The sequence below is a fragment of the Hyperolius riggenbachi genome, chromosome 2 (assembly GCF_040937935.1).
Source record: "Hyperolius riggenbachi isolate aHypRig1 chromosome 2, aHypRig1.pri, whole genome shotgun sequence".
NCBI lineage: Eukaryota > Metazoa > Chordata > Amphibia > Anura > Hyperoliidae > Hyperolius > Hyperolius riggenbachi.
In genome coordinates this window covers 340,176,783-340,190,821 of record NC_090647.1, presented here as the reverse complement: position 1 = coordinate 340,190,821, position 14,039 = coordinate 340,176,783, and the positions used below count along the sequence as shown (strand labels likewise).

General features: G+C 43.3%; 1 protein-coding gene across 2 annotated transcripts in view; it reads left to right on the top strand.

The window, feature by feature from the left end:
* Nucleotides 1–13,723: 13,723 nt before the first annotated feature.
* CACNA1S (calcium voltage-gated channel subunit alpha1 S) overlaps nucleotides 13,724–14,039 on the top strand; it is a 211,924-nt gene continuing 211,608 nt past the window's right edge. For both annotated transcript variants that reach the window (XM_068269453.1, XM_068269454.1), the window contains exon 1: nucleotides 13,724–14,009. The gene's annotated coding sequence lies outside the window, so the exon portion shown is untranslated. The remainder of the gene's footprint in view (nucleotides 14,010–14,039) is intronic.

Below are 14,039 nucleotides of genomic sequence, written 5' to 3'. Positions count from 1 at the left end.
CCAAACTCTACCCACACACCCCCTCGGCATAACCTTATTCCTATCCATCCTACCCCTAGGCATTCGCTCCGTGTTTCCTGTGGCCTCTGGAATGCCAGGTCCACCCGCAATAAGCTGCTCTCTGGAACTCGCTCCCTCCAGCCACCGGACTCGCCCCCACCTTTAATACCTTCACACAAGCTCTCAATACTCACCCTTTCATGCTCGCATACCCCCCTACACCAGCACCATAATATGTTCTGTTAGACACCCTCCCAACAGATACACCTATTGTCTCCACCCCCACCCTTTAGATTGTAAGCCTCTGGCAGGGCCATCTCCCTTAGTGTTTCCAGCTTGATTATGCAATCTTACTGACAATCACCCCTCTTGTGGACTAGAACAGTCTCTATTTTGACCTATGACACTGTATTATCAAATCATTTGCATGATCTTGTTTTGTTGTGAGTTTCCTGTATGTCCTACCTTGTATGTTAACCCTTTTATCTATTGTGCAGCGCTGCGTAATATGTTGGCGCTATATAAATACAATAAATAATAATAATAATAATACGTCCTGGAGGCATAAATGGTTAAAATCAACCAAACAAATTTGATTGGCTGTTTTGTGGCTCTGCCCCCTTTTCTGAATTTGAATCCCAGTCAACGGGTGACCGACTGTACATGGTTTGAGGCCTCTGCCATTATCAGTGTAAGAATGGCAGCAATTTAAATATTCCCCTTGAAAATCAATAGGTGAATTTTGGTTGCCCGTTGTATGCTCCACCCACTTTCCTGAATTTTAATACCAGTCACTCAGTGGCCCACTGTGGCAAGTTTGAGAACCTTGCCATTAACCGTGTAAGAATGGCTGCAGTTTACATTTTCCCATTATTATTATTATTATTTATTGTATTTATATAGCGCCAACATATTACGCAGCGCTGCACAATAGATAAAAGGGTTAACATACAAGGTAGAACATACAGGAAACTCACAACAAAACAAGATCATGCAAATTATTTGATAATACAGTGTCATAGGTCAAAATAAAGATTGTTCTAGTCCACAAGAGGGGTGATTGTCAGTAAGATTGCATAATCAAGCTGGAAACACTAAGGGAGAGGGCCCTGCCAGAGGCTTACAATCTAAAGGGTGGGGGTGGAGACAATAGGTGCATCTGTTGAGAGGGTGTCTAACAGAACATATTATGGTGCTGGTGTAGGGGGTTATGCGAGCATGAAAGGGTGAGTCTTGAGAGCTTGTGTGAAGGTATTAAAGGTGGGGGCGAGTCTGGTGGCTGGAGGGAGTGAGTTCCAGAGAGTAGGGGCAGCACTGGTGAAGTCCTGCAATCGTTCATGTTTGTTTTTATTTGGTGGAGTGGCTTGTGGGCTGTGCAGTTCAGATTCAAAGGCAGAGATGATCTAGTTAGACAGCAATAGTGTTCAGCAATACAAGTAAATCACAACAAAGATAATGGTATCTTGATGTGGTGCTTATTTCTGCTGAATTACTGGTGAATTCGGGTAAATTCGTTTTTTTCGCCCTTTGAAAGCTGCCCTTAGAAAGCGAACCTATTTGTCGGCGAACAGACAAAAGAATGAGCTCTCCTTAGATACACAGAGCTAATCAGGAAGGCCTGGTCAGCTGGCAGACAATATGCTAATTAATAGAGGTGGGCTTGTCTCCTGCAAGTTCAAACAGATCTGTATGTGATACAGGCTTTGATGGAAATTGCAGGCCAGTCACCAGGAAGTAAAGTGTGATCAAACAAAGCCAGAATTCAATAGCAATTACAATAATGTCTGTAATGTTACTTAGGTGCTAACACTATTACATAGGAAGCTCAAGAAAGCAAAAGTGATCAAATACAAAAGATGGAAATTATTAGACATACACAGGCAATGCAGGATGAGATTAAGCGTGTGGTTGCAGATTTCAGTGCAGTTCAGATTCAAAGATGGAAATTATTAGACATACACAGGCAATGCAAGATGATGATGAAGACGAATTGCTGAAATTTGATTGGCTATTTTATGCTCTGCCCGCTTTTCCTAAATTTTTAACCAACTGTGCCAAGTTGAACTGAAGTGTGCCTCCACCAGTGTTCAGCATCACCGGCGAGCGCCTGTTCCACGTGACGCTGGCACATGAGTGAAGGAGGCCATGAGTCATGCCAGCAGAGCGATGATACTTTCAAATGGCAATAGCATGTATGGGGGCTTTTCTATTAACCACTAGTGATGAACCGAATACCAAATTTTAGGTTTGCGAATTTGGAACGCAAATTTCTGCAAAAATTTGTGAATCTGCAATTCGCAGTGGGCTCCATAGACTTATATGATAGGCGAATGGCCGCCGAATTTAGCGGTTCATAGCAAAACCCCCTTATGTTCTAGAAACACCACATTTTTAGGGTTTGTGGAGGGGGACAGTGGGTACAAGAGTAACATTTTTCAAAAAGACCTTATAGTTTTTGCGAAAATCGATATTAAGGAATACATTTAAATGCAGTAAATGACAGATAATGTAGCAAACCAGCGGTAGTGTAAATTTACATATATCAAAATAAAGCACAATGAATTTCATAATGGGGTTTCCTGGAAACCCCGTGGAAGTGGCAATGCTTTGGCCAGGGATTGCTATACAGCCGCAATATGGCTGTATAAAGACCCCTGGCAACTTTACCTATTTATGGATTTTTTTTAACGTTCAGAGTGTGGGAAATAAAAAAAAATGACATGGGGTCCACCCTCCCGAGGCTCTTTAACCCCTTGCACCCAATGCAGGCTGGGATAGCCAGAATGCGGAGCCCCGGCCGAGTGGGGCTTTCCCACCCTGTGCTATACCAGCTCGCATGGTCCATTGTATGGGGGGTTTGGGGTGGATTGGACAAGGGCTCTAGGGGAGAGAGGAAGGCTTGGCCACCCCTCTCCCCACAGCCCTTGTCCAATCCATGGACAAGGGGTTCTTCCCCACCTTGGATGCCCCAGGAGGAGGTGGGGGTCGACAATGCCCTGGGCCCCCCCAGGTGGCCCGCCCTCTCCCAGAATAAATGAGTATGGGGTACAAAGTCCCCCTTACCCATTTCCGCATACCCTGAAAAATTGGTGTTTCTAGCACATAAGGGGTCTTTGCTATTAACCAATAAAGTCGGCGGCCACTCGCCTTCCATTAAAGTTTATGGGAAAGATGTGAACGCAAATTTTTTTAAAAAAAATTGTGTTAAATGCGAATTTAGAATACCGCTGGTTCGCTGCAAAGTATTCACCGGCAGAACAGTTTGGCCCATCTCTATTAACTAAATTTCACAAAATTACAAATCGTTTCAATTACAGACTAAATTAATTACATGTTTCCCGAAAATGTGCTGTACAAATTGCTATTGTAATTGCAAATTTAGATGCAAAATTATGTCTATGCGATATTTGTGCTCATCACTAAATGGTACATGAGGTGTTTATTTTAGGCTGTATAGCTGTTTTAAAGTGGAACTAAACTCAGAACTTCCTCTCTGCTGTAAAAGATTAGCCACAGCATGATAACCTTTATGAACAAAAAAAACCTCTTTATTACAATTCATGGAAATCCTATCAAAAAGTTGGTTTAATTGTGCAGGGAGCCCTGCAGGGGTTAAGCCTTAGTGTTAATTTTATCGGGAGAGCTGCCTTAGCAACTGCTGATTAGAGATGGCCCGAACGGTTCAGGTTCACGTTCGCTCGGGTTGAAACGCGAACATATAGCGATTCGACCCGCCCCCTGACTACATCATTGGGCTAAACTTTGACCCTCTACATCACAGTGAGCAGACACATGGCACTTCCTCCTGGAGCCCCCCCCCCCCCCCCCCTTATAAAAGGCAGCAGCGTCGGCCATGTTCTCGCTCTGTCTGCTGCCTGTAGTGAGAGATAAGGAAGAAAAATTGCTGGAGAGGTAGGGAAAGCTTAGTTAGGCTCTTGTTAGCTTGCTCCTTGCTGATATTTGTTGCTGAAAAGCACCACAAAACAGCTCTTTTGAGAGCTAATGTTCTTGTGATGTGTTTTTTTTTTTTGGTGTGGCCCACTGACACTGCATATACAGCCCTGTCTGTCACAGCTGGCCCTTGCTAATTGCTATACTGTGCCAGGCCCAGCACATTCAGTGCATACCTTTTCACTGCACCTGTGTGTGTGACAGCTGCACATTGTATTATAATACCAGTCACTGCATGCCTTTCACTGCACCTGTGTGACAGCACGCAGTTTTATATACCCGTCACTGCATACCTTTTCACTGCACCTGTGTGTGTGACAGCTGCACATTGTATTATAATACCAGTCCCTGCATACCTTTCACTGCACCTGTGTGACAGCACGCAGTTTTATATACCCATCACTGCATACCTTTTCACTGCACCTGTGTGACTGCACATTGTATTAAACCACCACCAATCACTGCATACCTTTCACTGCATCTGTGTAACAGCACACTGTTTTATATACCAGTCAGTGCATACCTTTTCACTGTACCTGTGTGACTGCACATTGTATTATACCACCTGTCACTGCATATCTTTCACTGCATCTGTGTGACAGCACATTTTTTTATATACCAGTCAGTGCATACCTTTTCAATGCACCTGTGTAACTGCACATTGTATTATACCACCAGTCACTGCATACCTTTAACTGCATCTGTTTGACAGCACCCTGTTTTTTATACCAGTCAGTGCATACCTTTTCACTGCACCTGTGTGACTGCACATTGTATTATACCACCAGTCACTGTATACCTTTTACTGCATCTGTGTGACAGCACACTGTTTTATATATCAGTCAGTGCATACCTTTTCACTGCACCTGTGTGACTGCACATTGTAGTATACCACCAGTCACTGCATACTTTTCACTGCATCTGTGTGACTGCACATTGTATTATACCAGCAGTCAGTACCTTTAACTGCATCTGTGTGACGGCACATTGTATTATACCAGCAGTCAGTACCTTTCACTGCATCTGTGTGACTGTACATTGTATTATACCACCAGTCAGTGTATACCTTTCACTGCATCTGTGTGACTGTACATTGTATTATAATACCAGTCACTGCATACCTTTAACTGCATCTGTGTGACTGCACATTGTATTATATCAGCAGTCAGTACCTTTAACTGCATCTCTGTGACTGCACATTGTATTATACCAATCAGTGCATACCTTTCACTTGAATGGATGGCAGACTTGCACTCCATAACAGATTCTCATTATAGCATTTCAAGTGTATTTGTCTATCATTATACAGCAGTCAGTGCATACCTTTCACTGCATCTGTGTTACTGCACATTGTATTATACCACCAGTCCCTTCATACCTTTTACTGCATCTGTGTGACTGCACATTGTATTATACCAGCAGTCAGTGTATACCTTTCACTGCATCTGTGTGACTGCACATTGTATTATACCAGCAGTCAGGACCTTTCACTGCATCTGTGTGACTGCACATTGTATTACACCAGCAGTCAATGCATACATTTCACTGCATCTGTGTGACTGCACATTGTATTATACCAGCAGCTGGTAGCCACCACTGCTACTACTGGCACCACATCTGCTCCATTTGACAGTTTGCAGGAGTTATTTGGTGGGGAATTAACTGATTCACAGCCATTAGTGTTACAAGATGAAGGCGCTAAACTTGTTACACCACCTCATATGTCTGATTTAGTCGTCAGTATGGACGTAAGGTGTGAGGATGAGCACAAACGGCAATGGGATGACCACCTGAGGAAAAGTAGCACACAAACGCAAAGCCACCTCTGCCTCCTCTTCCTCCTTCAGGTGCAGCATCTACTGCCGCTTTATCCCTTGCACCTTCACAGCCACCCTCCTCCACTCCACCTCTCACCTTGAGCGGTTCCTGCTCCTCTGCCTACAGCAGCCAGGTGTCCGTTAAGGAAATCTTTGAGTGGAAGAAGCCAATGTCTGCCAGTCACCCCCTTGCCCGGTGTCTGACAGCTGGCTTGGCGGAACTGTTAGCTTGCCAGTTGTTACCATACCAACTGGTGGAATCTGAGGCCTTCCGAAAAATTGTGGCAATTAGGACACCGCAGTGGAAGATACCGGGCCACAATTATTTTTTTAGAATAGGCGATACCCAAACTGTACCGTGATGTTGAAAGGCAAGTGGTGTCATCTCTGGCACACAGCATTGGGTCAAGGGTCCATCTGATCATGATGTCTGGCCTGCAAAGCACAGTCAGGGCAGGTACATTACTTATACAGCACATTGGGTCAACCTGGTGACCGCTGGCAAGCAGGGAGTATGTGGCTGTGCAGCGGACCTAGTTGTGACACCTCCACGGCTTGCAGGCAGGTCTGCTGCCACCTCCTCTCCTTCTCCTCCTACTCCTCCTGCTACATCCTCTTTGTTGTCGTCCTCCTCCTCCTTGGCTGAGTGGCAGTGCTACTCTACTGGTGCTGCGATCTCCTCTCCAACTACACACCCCCCGCTCCCCAGGACCTATGCTGCATGCCAGGTATGATGGTGTCACGCCATCTTGGACATGTCTTGCCTCAAAGCCAAGAGTCACACTGGAGCAGCTCTCCTGGCTGCTCTGAACAAACAGGTGGATCAGTGGCTGACCCAGCACCAACTGGAGATCGTCAACGTGGTGTGACAACTGCAGCAATCTCATTTCGGCTTTGAGTTTGGTAAAGTTGACACATGTACTCTGCATGGCACATGTGCTGAATCTTATAATCCAAAATGTTTTGCCGGTGAGGCGCTTGATTTGCGATAGCCCAACTCGCTGGAATTTAACGCTCCTCATGTTTGACCGCCTGCTACAACAGGAGAAAGCCATCAACGACTATCTGTACAGCTACGCTCAAAGGTCATGCTCTGGGGAGCTGGGCATTTTCTGGCCAAAGTACTGGACACTCATGCTTAATGCCTGCAGGCTCATGCATCCGTTTGAGGAGGTGACAAACCTGGTGAGTCGCAGTGAAGGTGCCATCAGCGACTTTCTTCCTGGAGCGTGTAGAGTGGTGGATCAAGCTGTAGAGGAGCGTGAACAGGAAGAGGAGGAAGAGTAATTGGAAACATCACAACCAGAACCAGATTTGTCATCAACACCTGCGTTAGCACAGAGGAGGGGGGAGGAGGAGGAGTCGTCTGGGGAAGAGAAGTCAGATGAGGAAGGTGTTTTTTTTGAGGAGGAGGTGGAAGAACAACTGCAGCAGGCATCACAGGGGGCTTGTGCTGCTCACCTTTCCCGTGGTATTGTTCATGGCTGGGGAGAGGAGGAGAACTTACCTGACATTACTGAGGTAGAGCAAGAGGAGATGGATAGTAGGTCGGCATCCAACTTTGTGCAGATGGGGTCTTTCATGCTGTCCAGCCTGTTGAGGGTCCCCCGTATAAAAAAAATCAAGGGGAATGACCTGTCCTGGGTGGCAACGCTGCTAGACCCTCGGTATAAGCACAAAGTGGCGGAGATGTTACCAAATTTACAGAAGGCAGAAAGGATGCAGCACTTGCACAACAAGCGGGCAAGTATGCTTTTCAGTGCGTTTAAGGGTGATATCACAGCACAGCGAAATAAAGGTGCCACTGCCAGTAATCCTCCTCCTCCCATGTCCACGCAGGCAAGGACAGGACGCTCTAGCGATCTCATGGTGATGTCGGACATGCTTTAGTCCAATGCCTCACCTTAGCCCTTCCGGATCCACCCTCCACCAACGCCTCGACCGGCAGGTAGCCGACTACCTGGCCTTAAGTGCGGATGTAGACACTCTGAGCAGCGATGAACCTCTGGACTACTGGGTGCGCAGGCTTGACCTGTGGCCAGAGCTGTCACAATTTGCCATCCAACTTCTGGCTTGCCCTGCATCAAGTGTCCTGTCAGAAAGGACCTTCAGTACAGCTGGAGGCATTGTCAGTGAGAAGAGAAGTCGCCTAGGTCAAAAAAGTGTTCAGTACCTCACCTTTATCAAAATAAATGAGGCATGGATCCCGGAGGGCTACTGCCTGCCCAATGACTAAGTCAGTCCCCACACAGCATCTCTGCCTGCCTGCCAGCCACTGCTGCCTGCTCCAAAACTAAGTCGGTCCCCACACAGCATCTCTGCCTGCAGGCCGCTTCACTGCCTTCTCCGCCACCACCAACAGGGTCCAGGACCAGGGCCGGATTTGTACTTCCTAGTGCCCTAGGCCCGGTACCACCAACCGCCCCCCCCCCTCCACACACACACACACACACACACACACACACACACACACACACACACTCAGGGTGCATACACACATCAGACCATAGTCTTTGGAAAATGAAAGATCACAGACCAATCTTACCCCCTTCCATGTAGTATGAGAGCCATACCTACACAGTCTATTCTATGGAGCTGCACTCCCCATCAGACAGAAATCTTTGCAAGATGCTGCACACAAAGATGCTGTACACATTCAAAAGATCAGTATCTGCAAAAGATCTGTTCCTGCAAAAGATCCGTTCCTGCAAAATGCATTCATAGTCTATGAGATCTGCAGATCATCATACACACCTTGTTTAACAAACATTTATCTGCAGATCAGATCCACCAGGATGGATCTTCAGATCTGCAGATGATTGTCTGATCTGCAGATGAATGTCTGTTAAACAAGGTGTGTATGATGATCTGCAGATATCATAGACTATAAATGCATTTTGCAGGAACGGATCTTTTGCAGGAACAGATCTTTTGCAGATATTGATCTTTTGAATGTGTACAGCATCTTTGTGTTTAGCATCTTGCAAAGATTTCTATCTGATGGGGAGATCAGCTCAATAGAATAGACTGTGTAGATATGGCTCTCATACTACATGGAAGGGGGTAAAATTGGTCTGTGATCTTTCATTTTCCAAAGACTATGGTCTGATGTGTATATGCACCCTGAGTGATCTTTCATTTTCCAAAGACTATGGTCTGATGTGTGTATGTGGCCAAAGACTATGGTCTGATGTGTGTATGCACCTTCACTCAATATCATTCTGTCCAACATCCTGACTAAAGGCTCATACACACATCAGACCATAGTCTTTGGCCACATACACACATCAGACCATAGTCTTTGCAAAATGCATTCATAGTCTATGATATCTGCAGATCATCATACACACCTTGTTTAACAGACATTCATCTGCAGATCAGATCCACCAGGATGGATTTTCAGATCTGCAGATGATTGTCTGATCTGCAGAAGAATGTCAGTTAAACAAGGTGTGTATGATGATCTGCAGATCTCATAGACTATAAATGCAATTTGCAGGAACGGATCTTTGGCAGGAACAGATCTTTTGCAGATACTGATCTTTTGTGTCTGTACAGCATCTGTGTGTGCAGCATCTTGCAAAGATTTGTATTGAATAGACTGTGTAGGTATGGCTCTCATACTACATGAAGGGTGGTAAGATTGGTCTGTGATCTTTCATTTTCCAAAGACTATAGTCTGATGTGTGTATGAGCCTTAACGATCACTTGTTAGCAGGAGGAAATGCCTGTTTTAGTGACTCGTGAATACCTATGAATGTTTTCTCTCTGAAAAATGATGAATGATTGTTTTTCCTGTTAGAGCAGTGAGTCCCTAATGCCTGGTACGCACCAGATAGATGGGTTGAATCGATTTTCCGATCACTTATACAAAGTCGATTCGAAAAATGATCAGAAATCAGATTAGACCTGTCAGAAATAATCAATTCGAACCCATCTATCTGATGGCAAATTGCATGGTGTGTACCAGGCATGAAGTAGCAGAGCGGCGTTCATCTCCCTCTCTGCTCTTCTGTAATCACAGATCTGTTGCATTTATTGTATAGTATTTATTGTACTGACTCTTTCACAGTTGTTTTTTTTACTGTTTGCCAACACGGTACAAATATATATTTTTTTTAATTTTTAGTGTATGTTATTACTTTTGGTATACAAAACAGAATGTAACAATACAAAAGTATACAACAGTACATTTGCAAATATAATTATAGAGAAGTTGTCTATCTCATACTACTGCAGACATTACTGCTGCCTTTAAAATGAGCCAGCAAGGGGTTAAGATTTAGCTTAGAAGGGGCTGTCATAAATCTCTCTAAGGAAAAAAAAACCTTATCTTTCTGTTTAAGATTTACAATCCAGGGGGAGAGAGGAGAAGGAATGGCTCAAGTCATTAACAGAGTCTGACTGACCAGCAATACATTGTTTAGCCCAGTTGTAAAGTTGTAAAGTGGAAATAATTCTGTTACAATGGTTACCTTACTGGATCAGAAATTGTGTCTACATTGTGATCCATGTTTCTCTCACCCCTGGCAATAAACTGAAGCTTGTATGTTCAGGAGATAGCACTGTCTCATCGCACACCACGAAGTAAGGAAAATACACGGAGCTCTGGAATTCTGACTGTGTGTGCAGCAAAGCCGGGGCGCTTCGGAGCAGGAGAAATGATTTATTTTGACATGCAGCCTCTTATCTCTCTCAGGTCCTGCCGCCCTTTTATCCTTCTGATTTTTTTCCACCCTAGGCCGTAGCCTTTGTGGCCTTTGCAGAAATCCGGCCCTGTCCAGGACGCCAGGTGGATTCCTGAATTTTTAAGGCCGCTGCTAGCAGCGGCCACTAACAAGAGGAATGTAGTTTTTCGGGTGCGTGTACATTTCTAATTTTTCTGGCTGCACTGCAGCAGCAACAACAAAACACAAGGCATGTACATGTGTCAATTTGCCTTCGTGATCATTACCTTGCCGCAGTGAAGGGGCTTGCGTATCACAATGAAGCAATGACCAGACCTATATGAGTGTTTTGGGGGGCAAACCCAAGATAATAAGGTTGTTGCTTCATTGTGGACAGACCAAATTCGATCAGCTGGAAAGTCACTGTTGTTCTGTCATTGAGCTACCTCAGCCTGACCATAAGGGCTTGAAAACCGCCATTGCTTGCACTCTCGCCATCCTGCGCACCAGTCCCGCATGACCATCACTACACAAACAGCTGTTTGCGGTGTGTTACACAGTGAGTTTGGTCTGTCAGTGTGAAGCAGTACACTAATTACACTACCTAATTGATATATACACACGCAAGATGTTTTAAAGCACTTTCTGTCTCCAATTTAGCAATGCAATGTGATTTCTATCCCTAAAACCCTGCTCTGCGTCAAATCTGTAATTTTCCCCGGGACTTTAGGCATGTATCCCACTCCGTCATTCCCCCACTCCAGGTGTTAGACCCCTTGAAACATCTTTTCCATCACTTTTGTGGCCAGAAACAGTGTTTGTAGTTTTGAAAGTTTGCCTGCCCATTGAAGTCTATTGCAGTTCGCATGGTTCGCGTGAACGTGAATTTTTGCAGAAGTTCGCGTTCGAGGTTTGCGAACCCAAAATCAGAGGTTCAAGCCAACTCTACTGCTGATAGCAACTAATTAGACACAGGCTAAACAAGCACAGGAACACAGAGCAGTGGATTTCTTCAGCAACTATATGTGGAATAAAGACTTTTCATTGAGTACTATGCAAGAGTTCAGTTCTGCTTTAAGGAGGCAAGTGTAGCAACCCCTTCTAATAATTTTTATTTTATTTTATTTTATTATACTAGGCATCTCCTTTCAATAGTTTCTATTGGACTTTAATATTTTTATATATAGCTTTATGGATAAGCATTTTACAAACTATAACAGAAAAGTCCAGCGCACTACCCCTTTAAAACACCCTATCATTCATAGTCCACCATTTCACTGCTGGAGCTTGTATTCAATCTGAATTTTGATATTGTTGTTATCAATCCAGCACCAGGTGACACCCAACTGGAAACAGACTCACCGATTTGGCAGTGACCACTGTTAGATTGGTCATAGATCGCATAAATCCAGGGTACCCCGGTGCATCAGGTCCTGGTCCCAGTATCAGTGTTCTCACTCCATATATTCCAGTCACCTCAGATTAAAAGCCTTCCATAGCGTTATCAAGTTGAAACTCATCAAAGTTTTATTAAAACATTACACTAACATGTCTCCAGATGTTTTTAGCACATAGAGTGTTTGGGCTCTCTCCTGTTGCCAAAGCTGGGCAAGCAAGAAAACACACAAAATAATGTTGATAGTACTTTTTCTACTACTTTGGTACATTTTCAATTGCAAAATGCTGAAAAATTATTTTAAAAAGAAGATGAAAAATTATCACCTAGGTCCTAGGAGAAAACTTAGTAGAACAGGACAATTGCATATGGGCCTAGGAGTACTGATTATCAAAAAATATAATAAACTATTATTATTATTATTATCATTATAACATTTTTTAGCACTTTTCTTCTGTCGAACACAATGGTATTTGTATAATGGTATAATGGTATTATATTAGTGGCAATGATGTAGTGACTTTGAACAATCCCTTTTATTAATTACACAAAAGTGGAGCTATGAAAATAGTAATCAGGCATTAAAAAGTAGAGGGCAAAAAAGTGAAGATCTTTTTTGCAGATTGCCATGTTTTTATAAAGAAGTCCCTTAATGCACATAGGCCCATATTCAATTAACTTTTCTCTTAAATGTTTTACCTTAATATGTTTCCACATCTTTTCAATAAAATACCTTTTAGTCAAGTTCAAATTGCCCCAAGCAAGCAAGAAAATACTCAAAATAACTTTACTATTCCTATATACCTATCTTTTAGCACTTTTTCAGCTGATAATTGCTGGAAAGGGTCTTTGTTTTTGAGAAAGTGAACAGTTATCACCCGAGAGAAAGCTCAGGCTAAAAGTTACTTACATAAGGGCCTTTGGCTAATATGCATCTCACTTTTTCTTCTGAGTTTTCCCCTAGGTGATATTTTCACACATTGGGCCATATGCAATTCACTTTTTCTCCTAAGTTTTCTTGTAGGTGAAAATGCAACAACTTAGTCATAAAATGGTTTTTAAGCCACCATCAAGCATGCAAATAGTCTGAATAATTTTGACTATGCTACTTTTTCAATAGTAGATAGATGAAAAGTGAGTTCAAAAAGAACATGACAAATTTTCTTCTATGAATAATAATATAAATGCCTTTTAAACCACCAGCAAGCAAGAAAATACCAAGAATAATTTTGGCAGTACTTTTTCACCAGCTTTTGGTTACTTTTTCAATTTTAAAATGCTGATTGCTGAGTTGCATATGGCCCATAAGAGCCTGTTACATGCCAGTATAACAGATCTAAAGCAATTATAAATATATTGCATTATGTATCAGAACCAATTTTTCTTACCACACCATAGCGTAAGTGCTGTAAAACTGTAAGCAGGGCCTGATCCAATTCACTAGTTCCCCTAAGTTCTCCTAGGTGATATTTTCACATCTTATCAATAAAATGCCTTTTAAGCCACCAGCAAGCAAGACAATTGTTGGCACTACCTTTTCACCTACTTTTTGGTACTTTTTCAATTGCAAAGAGTTGAAACATAATTTTAAACAGAAGATGAAAATTCTCTTCCATGAGAAAACACAGGAGAAAAATCTAATTGGATCGGGCTGTGTACGATAAGCAAGGCCTTCCTGTTATAAAGCAAGAAACTGAAAGAGTGATAATCCTGTAAATAAAAACACGTATTGCTAGTTAACATACTTGAAAGAGAGTGACCAGTAAAACACACATGTTGCAAGTCTGACAGCTCTCTGTCCTCCCCCATGCAGGGAGAATTTGAGCTGTGCAGCTGTCGCATGGAGATGTTTCTGAGTCTAAATTTAATCATGAGTCTGTGTCCATCTCTGCACTGATCTCATTCCACACCCTGAGAGGCAGGGACTCTGGGGCAGAGAGGCAGAAATGACATCTAATTTTTACCCCTTCTGAAACAAACGGAACTTTCTCTATTTCCCGGATCTGTTTTTACAAAAGGAAAATGCGCCCTCACCACTGATGTGACTGCTAAGTCTCAATGGTGAAGGGCAGACAGAAAGGACTGGAAACTGAGTGGACTATTACTGAAAAGGACAAAAAAAGGATACAGAAATCTAAGAACCGGAACAGACTTTTGAAAGAGAAGAAAGAAAAAAAGGTATATGCATGTGTGGGTTGTTGTCTGTAA